This window comes from Gossypium hirsutum, chromosome A01 (genome assembly GCF_007990345.1).
Source record: "Gossypium hirsutum isolate 1008001.06 chromosome A01, Gossypium_hirsutum_v2.1, whole genome shotgun sequence".
NCBI classification, from domain to species: Eukaryota; Viridiplantae; Streptophyta; class Magnoliopsida; order Malvales; family Malvaceae; genus Gossypium; species Gossypium hirsutum.
In genome coordinates this window covers 79571007-79589985 of record NC_053424.1, presented here as the reverse complement: position 1 = coordinate 79589985, position 18979 = coordinate 79571007, and the positions used below count along the sequence as shown (strand labels likewise).

The 18979-nt window shown below is 33.8% G+C and overlaps 1 non-coding gene across 1 annotated transcript; it reads right to left on the bottom strand.

The window, feature by feature from the left end:
- Window positions 1-2835: 2835 nt before the first annotated feature.
- Window positions 2836-2942, bottom strand: LOC121207529 (small nucleolar RNA R71). Its single transcript, XR_005902609.1, has one exon. It is a non-coding gene; the product is annotated as a small nucleolar RNA R71 (small nucleolar RNA).
- Window positions 2943-18979: the final 16037 nt, after the last annotated feature.

Here is an 18979-nt window from a genome sequence, read left to right as displayed (position 1 = left end):
TTCATTAAATCAACAATATGGAGTTCATAACCCATATAAAAAGGTTTTGAAAGTGTCCATGGATAGGAGATCTTCTGTGCACGGGTTTTATAACACCCCATACTCGACTAGATAGTCGGGTCCAAGCTATGGGATTCCACATTCATTGCTGGAGCAACTACAATTGATTACATTCCCAATTAATTGTCAGTACATTTCCTTAAGATCAAAACAACAATATAACATGTTATACAATCACATTTGAGTCTTATACGAGGTTATAGAAGCTCTTTAAATAGCTTAAGGTTGAATAAGGATCAAATTGTAATATTTTTGAACTATTGGGTTGACGTAACCTCGAGGGTTTGTTGAGAGTACATTGTTGGAAACACAAAAAAAAAATATTTTTTCATGCCCTTTTTAACTCAAATTCATGCAGTTTCGGTGTAATTCTTGTCAAAAAAATATAATATAATTATAAAATAATTAAATTGTACTTAAATTATTAACATATTTAATTTTTATTAATTTTATAATAAATTTGGATTATTTTGATTTATTTTCGACAGATTTGCACAAAAGGCGAAAATTGGCTCAACAAACACTACTAGAAGCGCAAAACCGAGAAGCGACTTTTGAAGCATTGAGGTGAATTGAATTTTCAGCCTAAGGAGGTCCAAATTATGGATATTAGTTCATAATATAATTAATTTTAATTTTAATCTAATTTATTTTTGGTTAAATAATTATTATTAATTAAATTATGAAAGGAGGCCCAATTATACTAAACTAAGAGACTGATACAACTGAGAAAATGGGCTGCCCAATACCATCCCACATGCTGACCCAATCAGCTTATTTAGCTTGAAAAACAACCCTTGAAGTCTCCTTGAAATTGCATTCAAACCCCTCCATTTATCAAGTTTTTGTAGATTTGCCCTTAGCTAAAATTAGTAAGTTTGAAAGCTTCAAACTCGCCATGTGTGTGGCCGACCATGGGAGAAGTTAATGGCTGCTGATTTTTTCTATTTTTAGCAGCCTATCCAACCTATAAATACCCCTTTTTCTGTTCATTTGAAACACACCTTTCACACCTTCATTCTTCACACTTCTCTCTCACTTTCCATCTTCAAAACCCTGCCTTTGTTCTCCATTTTCCCCTTCCGTTCCCTTGCTAATTTCCCCACTTGGAAAAGAGCCCTTCAACCACCATTGGTAGTAGCATTCAAGTGCTTATAGAAGCCTCGATTCAACAAGAACAAGCGGAGATGAAAGAGTGGAGCAAACTAGTCAAGCTCCGGATAAGCACCATATTTGATTCTAGTCCCTATCCTTTAATTTTTATTGTTGTTGTTATGAACACATCTATGAATACTTGTTATGTTAATATGCTCAATTTAACTAATATGGCTTAAATTTAATTCGTCTTAGATTGATTGCATTTCGTCCACTTAAGTTATTAAAATTATGTTTGTATTGTTATAGGTCTTGGTAAATTGTTTGATTGAGTAAAGCCATGATTAAGTTAATCTTGCATTATTGTTGTAAGGTAAATAATGAATTAATTATTAAATTGTGTTGAAATTGTAATTAATGGACACAATACTTAATCAGTGCATGTTTAATCATCTAAGGTAGCTAGGGGTTAAATTAGCGAAGGTATAAAACGGTACATTAACCTTACATGACTGGTAACATTATTGTGATTAAACTGTTTCAATGCAAGTATCCATTGTTACCTCACTTAATATTTTACTTGTTTATCTAAATTGATTAATTGTTTGAATTGGCATAGTGATATATTCAAGAGATTAGTTAATTTAGTGAGTCTGTATTTGCTATAGTTAACAAATTACCAAGTTGTCGTGAATTTATGTGTAACAACATGAACATTGTTTTAGTAATATTAATTAAGAAATGTAATTAATCTAACACAATTATGTCATCTTAATTAAAATCATCTTTTGAAATCGTGCATTGGAACTTTTATTTTATTTACTTAGTTAAACTTTATTTTTTAATCATTTCCTCAAAATTAAAATATTTTTCTTCACCAAAATGTTTTTAATTGCATTTATAAATAATTTCTTACACAACCCTTGTGGGTATGATAACTCAACATTTACTTGTCACTTTATTACTTGTTGTGATTGTGTACACTTGCACAATTCCATTGTTCCAAGTTTTTGGCGTCGTTGTTGGGGGTTATTTTAAAAGACATTATTTGTGAAATTGTTAATTTTTCATTTTGGTCTCTTTTTTTTGTTAAATTTTAATTCCATTTTTATTTTGTGTTTGTTTCAGGTCTTTATGAGTATTGATCGAATTATCAATTTACTCCACGTAGACCTTGAGATTGAAAGAAATTTTCAACAACTTAGGAGACAAGCAATTCAAAGAAGGATAGAAGAGATGAACTATGAAAATTTGAACTAAGGAAATGGAGCAAACCTTGCTCAAAATCCTATCCTTATTGCTGATGATAGGGATAGAGCTCTAAGACAATATGCCGTGCTAGTGTTTCATGATCTTAATCTGGGTATGAGGAGACCCGAAATTGAGGTATAACAATTTGAGCTGAAGCCAGTCATGTTCCAAATGCTTTAGACAGTGGGCCAATTCAGTGGAATGCATATCGAAGATCCTCCCCTTCACTTAAGAAGGTTTATAGAGGTGAGCGATTATTTCAAGCTAGCCGGAGTACCCGAAGATGTACTACAATTAAAGTTGTTCCCTTATTCGCTAAGGGACAGAGCTCGAGCCTGGTTGAACTCATTTCCACCACGTTCAATTACAACATGGAAAAAGTTAGCAAAAAGATTCCTCATGAAGTATTTCCCGCCTAGCAATAATGCTAAGTTGAGGAATGAGATCATTGTTTTCCAACAAATGGATGATGAGTCCTTGTATGAGGCATGGGAAAGGTATACAGAATTTTTAAGGGAGTGCCCTCATCACGAAATCCAGTATTGCAGCCAACTTGAGACATTCTATAATGGTCTCAATGCTTACACGAGAATGGTAGTAGACGCTTCTACTAACGGTTCTCTTCTTTCTAAGTCTTATAACGAGGCTTATGAAATCATTAAAAGGATTGCCAGCAATAATTATCAATGGCCAACCAACCAAGTAGCATCAAAAAGATGAGTCGCTGGAGTACATGAAGTGGATGCTCTCACTTTACTAGAATCTTAGGTATATTTAATTTCTTCAATGCTTAAGAAATTTTCAACTAATGGGTTTAATAATTTTGCAGCTCAGCTGCCCAATCAATTTGAAAATATAGCCTACGTCTATTGTGGGGAAGGACATTTGTTTGAAGAATGTCTATTAAACCCAAAATCCATGTATTACATGGGTAATCAGAACCAGAGCCGAGGAAGGCAATGAATACAATCCAATTTTTATAACCCATCTTGGCGAAACGACACTAACCTTTCCTAGAGTAACCGAGAGGCTGAAACCAGTAACACTTATGCCCAACCTAGACTGACCCAGCCACCTGTTTTCACCCAACAAGTTTAGAAACCAACTCAAGTTGAACCTTCCAATAGTTTTGAGAACATATTGAAGGTATATGTGGAAGAAAAATGATGCCACTTTAAGGAATTTAGAGAATTAAGTGGGTAAACTTGCTACTGAACTTAGGAACTGACCACAAGGTGCTCTGCCTAGTGATATGGAAAACCTAAGAAATCCAGGGAAAGAGCATTGTAAAGTATTGACATTGAGGAGCATAAAAACATTAGAGCCCAACACTGTCGAAGTTGAAGAAGAGCCAGCTAATGCTTAAGACTCAGTGGAAGTTCAACGAGTGTTGAAATTCTAGCTTTACCAGAACCAACATCTGCAAAATTTGATAAGGTAATTTTGGAACCAGTTAATTCTAATAACCTAACAACTTCATTAGATGCAAAATTGCCATAAAAGATGAATCAACCAGTTCCAGTAAAGAATCCTCCACCACCCTATCCTCAAAGACTTCAGAAGCATAAGCAACAAGTCTAGTTTAAGAAGTTCCTAGACATACTCAAACAACTTTATACTAGCATTTTTTTGATAGAAGCACTTGAATAAATGCCGAACTACATAACATTTATGAAGGATATCCTGTTTAAGAAACAAAGACTTGGAGAATTTGAGATGGTAGCCCTGATGAAGGAATGTAGTGCATATCTTCAAGACAAGCTACCCCAAAGATGAAAGACCCTGAATGATTTACCATACTTTGCAACATTGGAGCAACGTATTGTGGTAAAACACTATGCGATTTGGGTGCAAGCATCAACTTGATGCCCATGTCCATATTCAGAAAGTTGGGGATAGGTGAAGTTAGAACTACTACAGTTACACTTCAATTAGCAGAAAGATCTTTAGCACATCTAGAATGAAAAGTTGAGGATGTATTGGTACACATAGACAAATTTATTTTTCCTACTGACTTTATTATTCTAGACTTTGAAGCAAATAAAAAAGTGTCAATCATCCTAGGAAGGCCTTTCCTAGCAACTGGAAGGACTTTTATCGATGTGCAAAAGGGCGAGCTTACTATGCGTGTTCAGGATGATCAGGTAACATTTAACGTTTTTAAGTCTATACAATTTCCTGACGTAGTTGATGGTTGTTCTTCAATATCCAAGTTAGAGGAATTAATCATGGAAAAGGAACTCAACTATGTTGAGGACCCATTGGAGAAATTTTTAACATTAGACCCTCCAAGTGATGAAGAGGAGAATGATTACTTAGCTTTTTTAAAAGCTAATGAAAGGGAATTTAATCCAAAATCCTGCTTTGAATCTTTAGAGTTAGAGAATAGAGATTATGCCCAACCAAAAGCGTTAATTGAGGAGCCATTTAAATTAGAACTTAAGGTACTTCCCTCACATTTAAAATATGTTTATTTAGGTGACACTTCTACTTTGCCTGTAATTGTTTTAGCAGAGTTGACTGAACAGCTAGAAGAGAAACTCATACTAGTAGTGAAACAATTCAAGAAGGCTACCGGATGGACCATAGCTGATATTCATTGCATTAGCCCGTTTGTATGCATGTACAATATCATCCTAGAAGATTGTAACAGCCCGTTTTTTGGTCAAATCAGAACAGTAGTTTTGAAACTTCAAATTTGAGGTCAAAAAAATTATTTTAATATTATTTTAAGTTTTTACAGCATGATAGTATGTTTGCGTGAAAGTTTCGTGAAGTAATTTTATTGTTTGAATGCTTAATTCGGTAAAAAGGACTAAATCGCGTAAAGTGTAAAAGTGGAGTTCTATTAGCTAAAAGTATCTAATAGCTATAGAACCTTATAGTAAACGTCCTTATTTTATAATTTTACCATTAATAGTATGAATGGACATATATGAACATATATTAAGGTGTTTTAATGGTTATAAATAGTTTAAAAATGTAAATTAATAAATAAAGGTTAATAAGATAAAACAAGGTCAATTATCATCTTTATTCTCCATCTTCTAGCTGAAATTAACCTAGGAAGCCATTAACAAAGCTTCAAGCATTCGGCCAAGCTCTCTAGCTTAATTGTAAGTTCATTTTCGTCCCGTTTTTAATGATTCTTATGTTTTTGAGATCGTTGCAGCTTATTCTAGATAGCTCAGGGACTATTTTGCAAAACTGTGAAAGATTTTGAAAGTTGTCATCGATGAAAATATGTGTTCTCTGATGTTTGATGATGAAATATAAAATCTTGTTGTTAGATTTACATATTTTGTAAAGTGATTTTGAGGAAAAATACAAAATAGGGATTTATTTTTGAAAATGTGAAAATGTGTGGTTAAATGTGTGAAAATATGATAAATATGGGCTACTAGGGGCATTATGGTAATTCAACTATCATGGGTATTGAAGAAATTTCATGAATTTGTGATTTTGTGTAATAAGGACAAAATTGTAAAAAGTGAAAGTTTAGGGACAAATGTGTAAAATAGCTCTAATGTATATTTTGGATTGAATTGAATAAATAGATGATTAAATAAGTTAATTTTGAATATATTTAGATCAAGAAAAGCAGAATTCAGATCTAGATTGGGGGAAAACTAAAGTTATCGACTAATCGACTTATTTTGTTGTTTCTACATTCGAGGTAAGTTTGTATGTGATAAATTTCAATACAAATGTATTTCATATGCTTTGATATTGCATAAATTGCGAATACGAGACTATGCATATGAACGATAGTGATTCAACGATGATTCAACATTCGAAATCCCGGTTGAACCTTAGGAATAGTTTAGAATGCTAGTGACATGTCATTAGGGGATATATTGAGTTGGCTTCAGGCCATGATATAGCACTTTGGGTGCAAGTTATACCAATTTGGCTTCGAGCCATGCATATCTACTGATTTGGCTTCGAGCCATGATATTAGTACTTCGGAGATAAGTTACCTTGATTTGGCTTCGGGCCATGGTATAGGTACTTATCGTGTGAAAACCTTGAGTATCTAACTTTTATTCCAAATGGTTCAACGTGTAAAAAGAAGATGAGAATGTGTATGAGATTGGTATGAGATAGTACAGGTATGTGAATAAATCATACTAGCTTTGTATTGGAGAAATTGTGAAGAAAATATATAGTTTTGTGATTTAGAAATTGAAAGGTTTGTTAGTTGATTTGAATTCTTATATTTGTAATCACTTGTTGAAATATGTGTATATGATTATATCAAGTTTATTTCATATGAGATTACTAAGCTTTATAGCTTACATTGTTTTTTTTTATGTTTTATAATGAATTGAAGGCTAGCTCGGATTCAGGGATCGTCGGAGATCGCTTCACACTATCTACCTATCACTTGGTACTTATGAATTTTGGTATTTTAAGTATATGACATGTATAGGTATTCTGAGTCATTTTAATTATAGGTTGATAAGTTGATAATGATTTTGGTTATTTGTAATGGATTGTAAATGTATATGTTTTGGTTTGTAAATATAGCCATGACAATTGGCTTAATTTAATGGATTTAGCTATGTACATATATATGGATGAATAGTTGTTATAGTGAGTTCATGGATGAATATGTGAATAACTTATATTATGAGGCTTGTGCATATTGATATGGTAAATGATGAATAGTTGATAATTGACATGAATTGTGCTTGTGATTTGGTGTAAAATAATGTATGTTTGAGAAATGTTTAGTTAGTTGAATTGTATATGAATTTTAGTACAAATGGTATGGTATAATTTAAGATTTGTGTATTGAGAAAAGCGGTTTAGATTATGCATGAACTAGGCTTGAATTGATTGTTTTAAAATGCCTATTGGTGCTATATATATATTGGCATAATTGAGTTGATGTAGGTGAGGACAAATTTGGGTGGCAAATTGGCTTGGTAAATAGCCTATTTTTGTCCATATGGGCAGAGACACGGGCGTGTGTCTTAACTGTGAATGACACATGGTCATGTTACATGGCCGTGTGTCCCTTGGTGCTGAATTTGAAACCAAAACAGTATGCTCCATATGGTGTCACACACAAGCGTGTGACTTGGCCGTGTGGCATAAGTCAGTATACCCTATAGGTTTGGCACAGCTTAGTACATGGCCTGGTACAAAGGTGTGTATGGCTATTTTTAGGGCACATAGGCTAGCCACACGAGCGTGTGTATTGGCTGTGTAACCCAAGTTAGAGAGTTACACGGGGTTGGACATGGGTTGGAACACAGCCATGTGCTCCCATTTCGAATGTCCACACTGCTTGTGACATGGGTGTGTCTGGTGGCCGTGTGAGACACACGACTTGGCCATATAGGCGTGTGTCCCCTGTTTTAAAAATTTTCAAAGTTTTGTGAAAGTTTCTTAAGTAATCGGTTTAGTCTTGAACCACTCCTAATGTATGTTTAGGGCCTCGTAGGCTCATTTTAGGATAAATTGATTGAGATTGGATGATGAATGCTTGAATTGAGAAAATGTATGCTAAATGGATGTTTAATTATTTTTTAAGTCATGTAATGCTCTGTAACCCTATTTTGACAATGAATACGGGTGAAGGGTGTTACAAAGATGGCGAGAAAGGAACGATTGATGGACAACGAAGACTGAACCCCATCATGAAGGACGTAGTAAAGAAAGAAATCATTAAGTGGTTAGATTCCGGTATAATTTACCCCATCTTAGATAGTTCGTGGGTAAGTCCGGTCTAGTGCGTGCCAAAGAAAGAAGGTATTGCATTCGTTGAGAACGAGAATAACGAATTAATACCGACTAGATCAGTTATGGGATAGAAAATTTGCATCGATAACCGAAACCTAAACAAGGTGACTAAGAAAGACCACTTTCCTTTGTCGTTCTTGGACCAGATGCAGGATAGACTTGCGGGGCGAGACTATTACTTCTTTCTTGATGGATACTCTAGGTATAATCAGAATATAGTGGCACCAGAAGATTAACACAAGACATCATTCACATGCCTGTATGGTACGTTTGCATTTAGACACATGCCATTTGGTTTATGTAATGACCTTTTTCATTTCAAAGATATATGATGTCTATTTTTACTAACATGGTTGAGAAGTATTTGGAAGTGTTTATGGATTATTTTTTAGTATTTGTAGATACATATGATGATTGCCTAGCCAATCTGGCCAAGGTACTAAGGCAATGCGAAGAAACAAACCTTGTACTTAACTGGGAAAAGTGCCATTTCATGGTACGAGAAGGTATTTCTAGGGTATTGGATAAAGAAACATGGAATCGAGGTAGATAAAGAAAAGGTAGATGTTATTGAGAAACTCTCACCTCCAACATCTGTAAAGGGTGTTAGGAGCTTTTTGGGTTATGCCGGTTTCTATCAGAGATTTATCAAGGACTTCTCCAAAATTGCTAAAACCTTATGCAAATTATTGGACAAGGACACAACATTCAACTTTAATGAAGAATGTTTGAAAGCGTTTAATGATTTGATGAGTCGGTTAGTTTCAGCACCCATTATCATCACACTAGATTGGGAATTGCTAATTGAATTGATGTGTGATGCAAGTGACTTCATGATAATAGCTGTGATGGGCCAACAGAGGAACAAATTTTTTCATCCTATCTACTATGTAAGTCAAAGTTTGATGGGATTTTAGTTGAATTATACAGTAATAGAGAAAGAGTTACTTGCTATTATGTTTGCTTTTGGTAAGTTTCGATTTTATCTTGTAGGTACCAAAGTGATTGTCTATAAGGATCATTCGGCAATTAAGTATTTACTTGCCAAGAAAGATGGCAAGTCAAGATTGATCAGATGGGGACTCCAAGGATGCAATCTAGAAATTCAAGATCGAAAGGGAGAAGAAAACCAAGTAGTAGATCACTTATCTAGATTAGAGTTGCAAGAAGGAAATTCTCCACTTATACCTATTCAGGAGACATTTCCAGACGAGCTACATAAGGTAAATCATGTCCATAATACCCATTGGTTTGCTGACTTTCCTAACTATTTAGCTTGCGGTTTGATGTCGATTGATAGGACGTACAACAAAAGAAAACGTTTCTTCACAATGTGAAGTATTATGTAACAACCCATTTTTAGTGAAATCGAAACAGTGGTTTCGAGACCACAAATTCGAGTCCGTAAGAAAAATTATTTTAATATTATTTCATGGTCTGCAATATGATTGAAATATCATATGAAAAATTCGTGAAGAAATTTTACTGATTACATGTCTAATTAGATGGAAATGACCAAATTGCATAAAATGCAAAAATTGAGCTCTAGTAGCTATAAGTATCAAATAGCTATGGAATTCAAAATTGGAGGTCCTTATATGGAAAATAGACCATTAAGAGGAGTTAGTAGATAAGTATGATGATTCATCAATGGAAAATTAAATAAAAAAGGACTAAATTGGAAAGATAAAATAATAAAAGATGATATTTTAATTAAATACAAAAATATATCATTTTCATCATCTTTCCCAAATAAAAAGATGGAAACCCTAGCCATGGAAATTGGGTTATAAGAAAACTTATTTGGCTCAATTAGTTATGGTTTCTTGCCTCGTTTTTAGTAGTTTTTATATTTTCAAGATTGTAATAGCTTAATCTAGCTATCTCGAGGATTAATTTGCAAAGTTATCAAAGTATTAAAGTTATGCCATGGATGATTATGTATGAATTATGATGAATTATGGTAGAAAATGAAAGGTTGTTGATAGATAAACAACTTTTGTTAAGGAAATTTTGATGAAATCATGATTTTGGGACTAAATTGAAAAGATGTGAAATTTATGGAAAAATTTTGATTTTTGTGAAATACATGGACTGTTATTGTAATATGTGTTAGGCTTTGAATAAGGATTAAATTGCATGAATTTCATTTTCTGAGCCTAAGGATGAAATTGGAATTAATTAAAAGTGTAGGGACAAAATGGTAATTTTACCTAAGATGTGAATTGAATTGAATTGAATATGAATTTTATTAAATTGAGTTAAATTTACTCGTATAGATCTGGATAGACCAAATACAGAGTTAGATCTTGGTAAAGAGAAAATAACAGATTGTAGATTTTGCGAACACGAACACTGGTCGAGGTAAGTTTGTGTAACTAAATTGTGTATATTTATATTTTTGAATTGGATGTTGTTTACATAAATTTTATAAATGTCTTATGTATGAAATTGATTACATATCCGATAATACCTAATAAATAACAAGTCCCGTTTGGATAAATGAGATTCGATGGATACAGGGTTCCTAAATTGGCTATGGTTCTGCATATGTTACGGCCACACCATAGCTTGAAATAGCATCCTGTTATTAGCTCTCATGAGCATCCCATTAATAGCCCTTTCAAACTTCTCGATATATGGTTCTTGCGAGCTTCTCGTTAATAGCTCTTCGGAGCGTCCCGATTGGTTCTAATCCTGCATGTGTTGTGGGTACAATGCAGCTCTTATGAGCGTCCCGTTATATGGCCCTTCAGAGCTTCCCGATTAAAGGCTCTCTGTGAGCTTCCTGATTATTGGCTCTCCGTATCTTCCCGATGTAGCTTACTTGAACTTCCCGATATATGGCTATCCGGAGCTTTCTGATTAATGGCTCTTCGGAGCTACCCGTTATTGGCTCGTATAAGCTTCCTAATTATGGCTCTTATGAGCTTCTCGTTATATAGCCCGAATAAGCTTCCCATTACATGGCTCACATGAGCTTCCCATTATATGAATCGAGAGAGAGCTTCCCGTTTATGTGCTCGTATGAGCATTCCAAGATATGAATTGACAGATTACAGTTTTGTACACTTTGTGTGTAGTACCCTTGTATCCATCGAGATTTTAAATTGTTCAACGGGTAAAGTTTTGATATGAGATAATATGGATTCAGAATGGATGATTATTGAATATATCTGAAATACATGGAAATGGTTTGTACATGTTATATGAATCCATGATATGGAAAGTATATGTATATGGCCATTCTATTGTTATGAGCTCATATATGTCCCATGATATTTCTATGAAATACATGACATACATGTTGACGAGGATATGTGTTTAGGCTTTGGGCCAAGTTGTTTGGAATGTGTTTTGTGTGCATACCATTAATGTGATTAAATGGTAAGTTAAATTCCAGGTTATATGGACTTACTAAGCATTATATGCTTATTCTGTTTTATTTTCCCTGTTTTATAGTATTCAGAAGCTCGTAAAAGTTAGAGGTTGGTCAGAGCATCATCACACTATCTCTTGGCTCATTTCGGTATAAATAGTAAACTCATTTTAGTTATAATGACATGTATAGGTTAATTAGACAAAATGTTGGCATGTAAATTTTGATTGATAATAGCCATTTGAATGGCTTATGTTTGATATGTTTTGATGTATATATATAAGTGTTTTTGTCATGTTTGAAGTATTGAACTTGATTTTGCATATATGCATTTGGTTATTTAGGCAATTATGAACACTAAGTAATCATGATAATAAATTGTCATTTGAGTTGCTTAAAAGCACATTGGTTGTGTGTGGTGATATGTTATGTTTAAGGCATGACTTTGGTTTGATTTGAACATCTTGAATTGGTTGGTGAATGTGTTTAAATGTTAATGTAGGTGGAAGACAAATTTGTTGAGAAATGCTGCCTTGAAAATGACCTATTTTCACCCACACGGGCAGAGACAAGGGCGTGTGTGTAATATTTTGACTGCTACTTAGTATCGGCAATAGGTCTAAAAAAGTATCTAAAAATATCAAATTTAGATATTTGTACCCGAATTAAGGCCTAATCGGAATAGTGGTTTTGTGACCACAAATCCGAGATAGAAATAATTATTTTATAATTATTTTGAGGTTTATGATATGATTGCATAATTGTGTGAAAATTTCGTGAAGAAATTTTTGGCATAATGAGTTTAATTTAAAGTTAGGGACTAAATCGAATAAGTTGCAAAACTTGCATTCTAGAAATTTTTAATATGAAATTGCTTTGAAATATTAATTAGGAGGTCTTAAATGGTACTTTGACCAATTTTAAGTTCATGGACAAAATTAGGACATGGAAGGAATTTTTTTGAAAGTTTAGTAAGGAGGGGCATTTTGGTCATTTGGATATTAAATGAAATAAAAAGGGAAAAATAACATAAAATTGGTTATCATCTTCCTTAGTTGCTGCCGAATGCTCCCTCTCTCCATAGCTAGGGTTTCTTCAACTTTAAAGCTTCATAGTAAGTGATTCCAAGCCCTGTTTTTAATGATTTTTACGTTTTTGAAATCCCGGTAACTCGGTATAGCTTATGATAGTAATATTTTGAGTTAGAGTTCATATTTGGAAAAATACCCATAGGTGAAATTTGTGAATTTTGATGTTTTATGATAGAATATAAGGTTTTAAATTATGTTAGACAACTTGTGCTACTCGGTTTTGAGTGAAAACGAGTAAAAGTGCTTAATCGACAAAAATACCTAATAGTCATAAGTACATGTTAGAGTGAGAATTTGATGTTGCCATAGAAGGGAAAAGTGGTCAGCATGTTATAAAACAAAAGAATAAGGAATTAAGTTTAATTCCCAAGATTTGGGGCAAAAGTGTAAATATGCAAAAGTTTAGGGGTAAAATTGTAATTTTGCTAAAATTTGAATTAAAGACTAATTTGATAATGTGAGTATTAAATAAGCTAAATATGTTATTTTAGATCAAGAAAGACTTGGAATCGACCCCAATCGAGGAAAAGAAAAGATCGTGGACTAAATTGGAAAATCATTATATTTTGGTACCAAGGTAAGTTCATGTATGAATAATGTAGCATAATTGTTATTTATAAGTTATTGATTTTAATTATATGATATGCTGATTTTTATCATGAAATATATGCTTTGCGGTTATTTTCGAATAAAATGCAAATTATGTGTATTATTTGTTAAATATAAAGTGCTACCGAGTATTGGTTTTGGCATTTTACGGAAGATGGCAAGGATATGTGTTCGATGAAAATCCGTTTGAACCTTAGGAATAGATTAGGATACAAGTGACATGTCATTAGGATGGTTGAACATCCGAACTCGTTGAGTTGAGTTTGAGTTCACTTACGGATGCGAATGTTCGAACTTGTTGAGTTGAGTCCGAGTTCGTGAGATGTAACTAGGCATCCGAACTCGTTGAGTTGTGTCCGAGTTCACTTATGGATGCGAACGTCTGAGCTCGTTGAGTTGAGTCCGAGTTCACTTAGGGGCGGGTTACATGATTTCTTGATTACATATGTGGCACTTATGTGCAAATTATCCATGTATCCGAGTTATATTTCGATGTGTTCAACGGGTAAAATTTCTAGTGAAATGGAAGAACACTTAAGATGCAAGTGACATTTTGGTAAGTGTTGTGAAATGGACACTTTGGATAGGTATGTACTTAACCCTCGGGTTGAAAATAGATACAACAACGATAAGGTGGTAAGATGATGAATGATGTTTAGAAATGTGATATATGTTTTGATGATACTATGCTAAGGTTGTTTGGTATAATTGTATTGTTATATTACTTGTTATTTGCATATGAACTTACTAAGCATTTATGCTTACTCCCTCCTTTTTATTCACTGTAGTTTTGAACAAGCCGGCTCGGGAATCGGGATAGGTCGAAGGTTCGATCACATTATCCGAAGGACATTTTTTTGGTAAATGGTTTGTAAAACTTAAGTATGGCATGTATAGCAATATACCTATTTCGTGCAAATAATTTTGTGATATGGCGGTGATTTGGTTGAGAAAATGCTTGATAATGAGAGGTCATGGAAATGACTAATTTAGACCATGTTTGATGTCATGGAAAGTTAATAGGTTATCTAGTTCATAAAAACTCATGAAAAGATAAAATTCACCATAAACAGAACATTGCAGTAACACTGACGTGAGTTTGAAAATTTACTAAAAATCATAGAAATCGAATTTGGTGATAGATTAAATATGAAATTGAATCCCAATATGTCTATTTTCACATAAAACAAACGAAACAGGTAAAGGAATTATATGTTAGAAGATATTTGAATTTTTGTGAAACACGGCCAAAGTGATTTCTGGATCCCCTGTTCGAACTTTAGGAATTCACCATAAATTGTACAAAAATAATTAGGTGTTGTATTTTATATTCTTGGAATCCTTATTGAGTCTAGTTTCAGGATAAACAAACGGGACAGTCATATAAATTTTGCACAGAGAGATATACGGTTTGTTGTAAACAGAGGTCAGTCCAGCCATGTAACGCCCCGTACCCGAGACCGTTGCCGGAGTCGAACACGAGGTGTTAACGGACTTAATTCGTTTACTTACACAGTTCATTTTTTCTAAATTTCCAAACAAGCTAGCTAACTGCATCACGGTCACTTTAAAAATCATATCTCGAGTTCCGAAGCTCGGAAACCAATTCCATAAATTTTCCTGAAAGTAGACTCATACATCTATCTTTAAATTTTTTTCTAGAATTTTTGGTCGGGCCAATTAGTACAGTTTATTAGTTAAAGTCCCCCTGTTTCAGGGTTCGACTACTCTGACCTTCATGCATTACGACTTAGATATCTCCCTGTACAGGGCTTCAATACTTATGCCGTTTGTTTCTAAAGAAACTATACTCGAAAAGGAATCTGTACATATAGGTCATGACTTCTAATTATCTATGGTTAATTTATAGTGAATTTCCAAAGTCAGAACAGGGGATCCAGAAATCGCTCTGGCCCTGTTTCACGAAAATTTAAACATCTCATAAAATACGGCTCATATGATCGTTTCATTACTTTCATATGAAAATAGATTCATCAAGGTTAAATTTCATAATTTATTCACTATTTAATTCCATTCCTACTATTTTTAGTGATTTTTCAAATCCACATCACTGCTGCTGTCAGCATCTATTTTTAAGGTAAACTTTACCTATTTCATGGTTTTCCATGGATCCACTAGAATTTGTCATACATAGCACCAAAATGATCGTGATTAACCATCCCAATGGCAAATCGTTACCAAACATTTCCATACCACTCAATGAACAACATACAAAATGATTATAATGCTATGCTCAAAATATATATAAGCCATTTTCGCATGGCCATCCAAATATATACATTACCAAAGTACTTGATTAACAACAAAGGGCAATCCTATACATGCCATTATCAGAGTTCAACTAAAAGAGTACCAAAAGGGCTTTGATAGTGTGGGCGACTTCGACTTTGACACTCCCGAGTCCGATAGCTGACGAACCAAAATCTATAAAACAGAGAATCAAAGAAACGGAATAAGCATTTAATGCTTAGTAAGTTTTGAGTAATGAAATTAGTTTCGACTAAAGTATAACATTCATATGGCTCAATGAATAACTTCATATATGCACATTCTCATAATCATAATTACTTCACGCTTCAACCAATATTTTCATGCACAGGGTATCAAACCTAACTAAAGGCCGGAAGTTCATTAATCAATTGAATGAATACTATTTAAAACGAATCGATTTTTCCGATGCATATACGAAACATACCTTATCGTTTGGATTTTATGAGCGTATTAATTGAAATTATTACAGCAAGATCGCTCACTTCCAAACCCAAGTATCTTCGGGATTTAGCCGGATATAACAACTCGCACAAATGCCTTCGGGTCTTAGCCCGGATATAGTCACTAGCATAAATGCCTTCGGGACTTAGCTCGGATATAGTCGCTAGCACAAATGCCTTCGGGTCTTAGCCCGGATATAGCAACTCGCACAAATGCCTTCGGATCTTAGTTCGGATATAGTCACTAGCACAAAAGCCTTCAGGAATTAGCCCGGATATCATTCGAATAACCATGCACATATATCAATAAATCATGACACATCCATATTTCATTTTCATTACTAAAGCTCAAACACAAGACACTTATCACACTTACCAATTTCGGCTCAATAGCCACATACAAAGAGCATGATTTTGATTGGCTTTATAACATGATCTCTATGCACATTCGGCTACCCGTCATAGGCATAAACTAATCACCTCAATATATAATTCAAGTAGAATCATTATATCACCGTTTATTTGTTATGCTTGTATGTCATGACTTAATCAAATCATAAATTAAGTTTCATTACTCGACGACTTACCTCGGATGTTGTCGAATGATTTCAACGGCTATTCGATCACTTTTTCCTTTCCCTTATCCAACTTTGATCCTCCAAGCTCTTGAGCTTAAGTTCAACAAATTTTAACTAGTCATTAATCGACAATTCAAGCATTACTTTCAGAATATAATACATATGGATTCGTCTTTCACACATATAGTTTATAGTAAGCTTTATAAAAATCAATAATTAATTCATTAGCAAATTTTCATTAATGTTTACAATATAATTACAATTTCCTTATAAGCTGACTTCCTGAACAACAGTCACTAAAGTTTTTATAAATGGAGCTACGAAACTCCAAATCAATTGACGTAAATTTTTCTTGATAGAAGACTCATTTATCTATTATCAATAAAATTTTCAAAATTTTTAGTTTAGCCCAACAATACCAGATTTTTCTTAAAGCTCACCTTGTTTCACTGTTTGACTAAACTGACTACTCTTCACTATGAATCAAATTTCTCATTGTACAGAATTCAAAATATGTTCTCATTTATTTCATTTGAAACTAGACTCATTAAGGAGTCTAAGCATATAAATTTTATCTTAGGGCCATTTTTGTACAATTTATACTGATTTTATAAAAATAGAACAGGGAATCTAGTAGTCATTTTGAATCAGCCCCACAATACTTCAAATATCTCAAGATCGGTAACTCTTTTTATTTTTATGGTTTCTTTTATAAGAAACTAGACTCTTCAAGATTTAATGACATAATTCATTCAGCCTGTAACTCAACTCCTACAATTTATGGCGATTTTCCAAAATCACCTTAATAGCTAGCTTAGCAAACCTTAATTTAACATATAATTGTTCATAACACAATTAAAGCATCCTCTCCATTCCTTCAATTCAAAGCACATACATTGCCCAATAATATTCAAAATCATATCCTCTCCATCTAACTACCAATTTTTTTCATCCAAATAACATGAACAACAACCATATTTCTCTTCTACTTCCTACCATGGCCGAATGCTCAAGACACCCTACCATTTCAAGTTTGGTCATGGGTTAAGCAAAGAGCTTAATGACTAACTCAAAAAAAATGCTAGATGTAACACCCCGTACCCGAGACAGTTTCCGGAGTCGGACACGAGGGGTTAACAGACATAATTCACTTATTTTCGCAGTCCATTTTAAAAATTTCCAGACAGCTGACTAACTGCGTCACTGTCACCTTAAAAATCATATCTTGAGTTCCAAAACTCGAAAATCAGTTTCGTAATTTTTTCCTCAAACTAGACTCATATATCCATCCACAAATTATTTTATATAATTTTTGGTCAAGCCAATTATTATAGTTTCTTAGTTAAAGTCTTCCCTGTTACAGGGTTCAACTACCCTGACCTTCCTGCATTGTGACCTAGATATCTCCCTGTATAGGGCTTCAATATTGATACCGTTTGCTTCTACGGAAACTAGACTCGAAAAGGAATCTATACTTATATGGCATGACTTTTAATTATCTCTGGTTAATTTATAATGAATTTCCAAAGTAGGAACAAGGAATCCAGAAACCGTTCTGGCCCTATTTCGCGAAAACTTAAATATCTCATAATATACTGTTCATAGGATCGTTTCGTTACTTTGCTATGAAAATAGATTCATCAAGGTTCGATTACATAATTTATTCACTATTTAATTCCATTCCTACTATTTTTAGTGATTTTTCACATTCACGTCACTGCTGCTATCAGCATCTATTTTTAAGGTAGACTTTACCTATTACATAGTTTCCATGATTCAACTAGCCCTTTAGCATATATAGCACAAATTATGATCATGATTAACCATTCCAACGGCTAATCGTTCCCAAGCATTTCCATACCTCTTAATGAACATCATACAAGACGATTATAATACTAAGCTCAAAGTGTATATAAGCCATTTTCGCATGGCTATCCAAATTTACACAAAACCAAAGGGTCCATGACCAACAACAAAACGGGTAGTCCTATACATGCCATTTCAAAGTTCAACCAAAAGTGTACCAAAAAGGGGCTTTGATAGTGTGGACGACTTCGACTTCAACAATCCCGAGTCCGATAGCTGACGAACCCAAAATCTATAAAACAGAGAATCAAAGAAACGGAGTAAGCATTTAATGCTTAGTAAGTTTGAGCCATGAAATTAGACACAACCAAAGTATAGCATTCATATGGCTAAACGGATAATCTCATATGCACAAATTCTCAATATCATACTTACTTCACATTACCAACCCTTATATTCATACACAAAAGATCAACTTAGCCAAGGCCGGAAGCTCATTAATTTACTGAGCGAATATTATTTAAACGGAATCACCACCCTAATGCATATACGAAACGTACCTCATCGTTGGGTTTTACGAGCGTATCAATTTAAATTATTACAGCAAGATCACTCGTTCTCAAACCA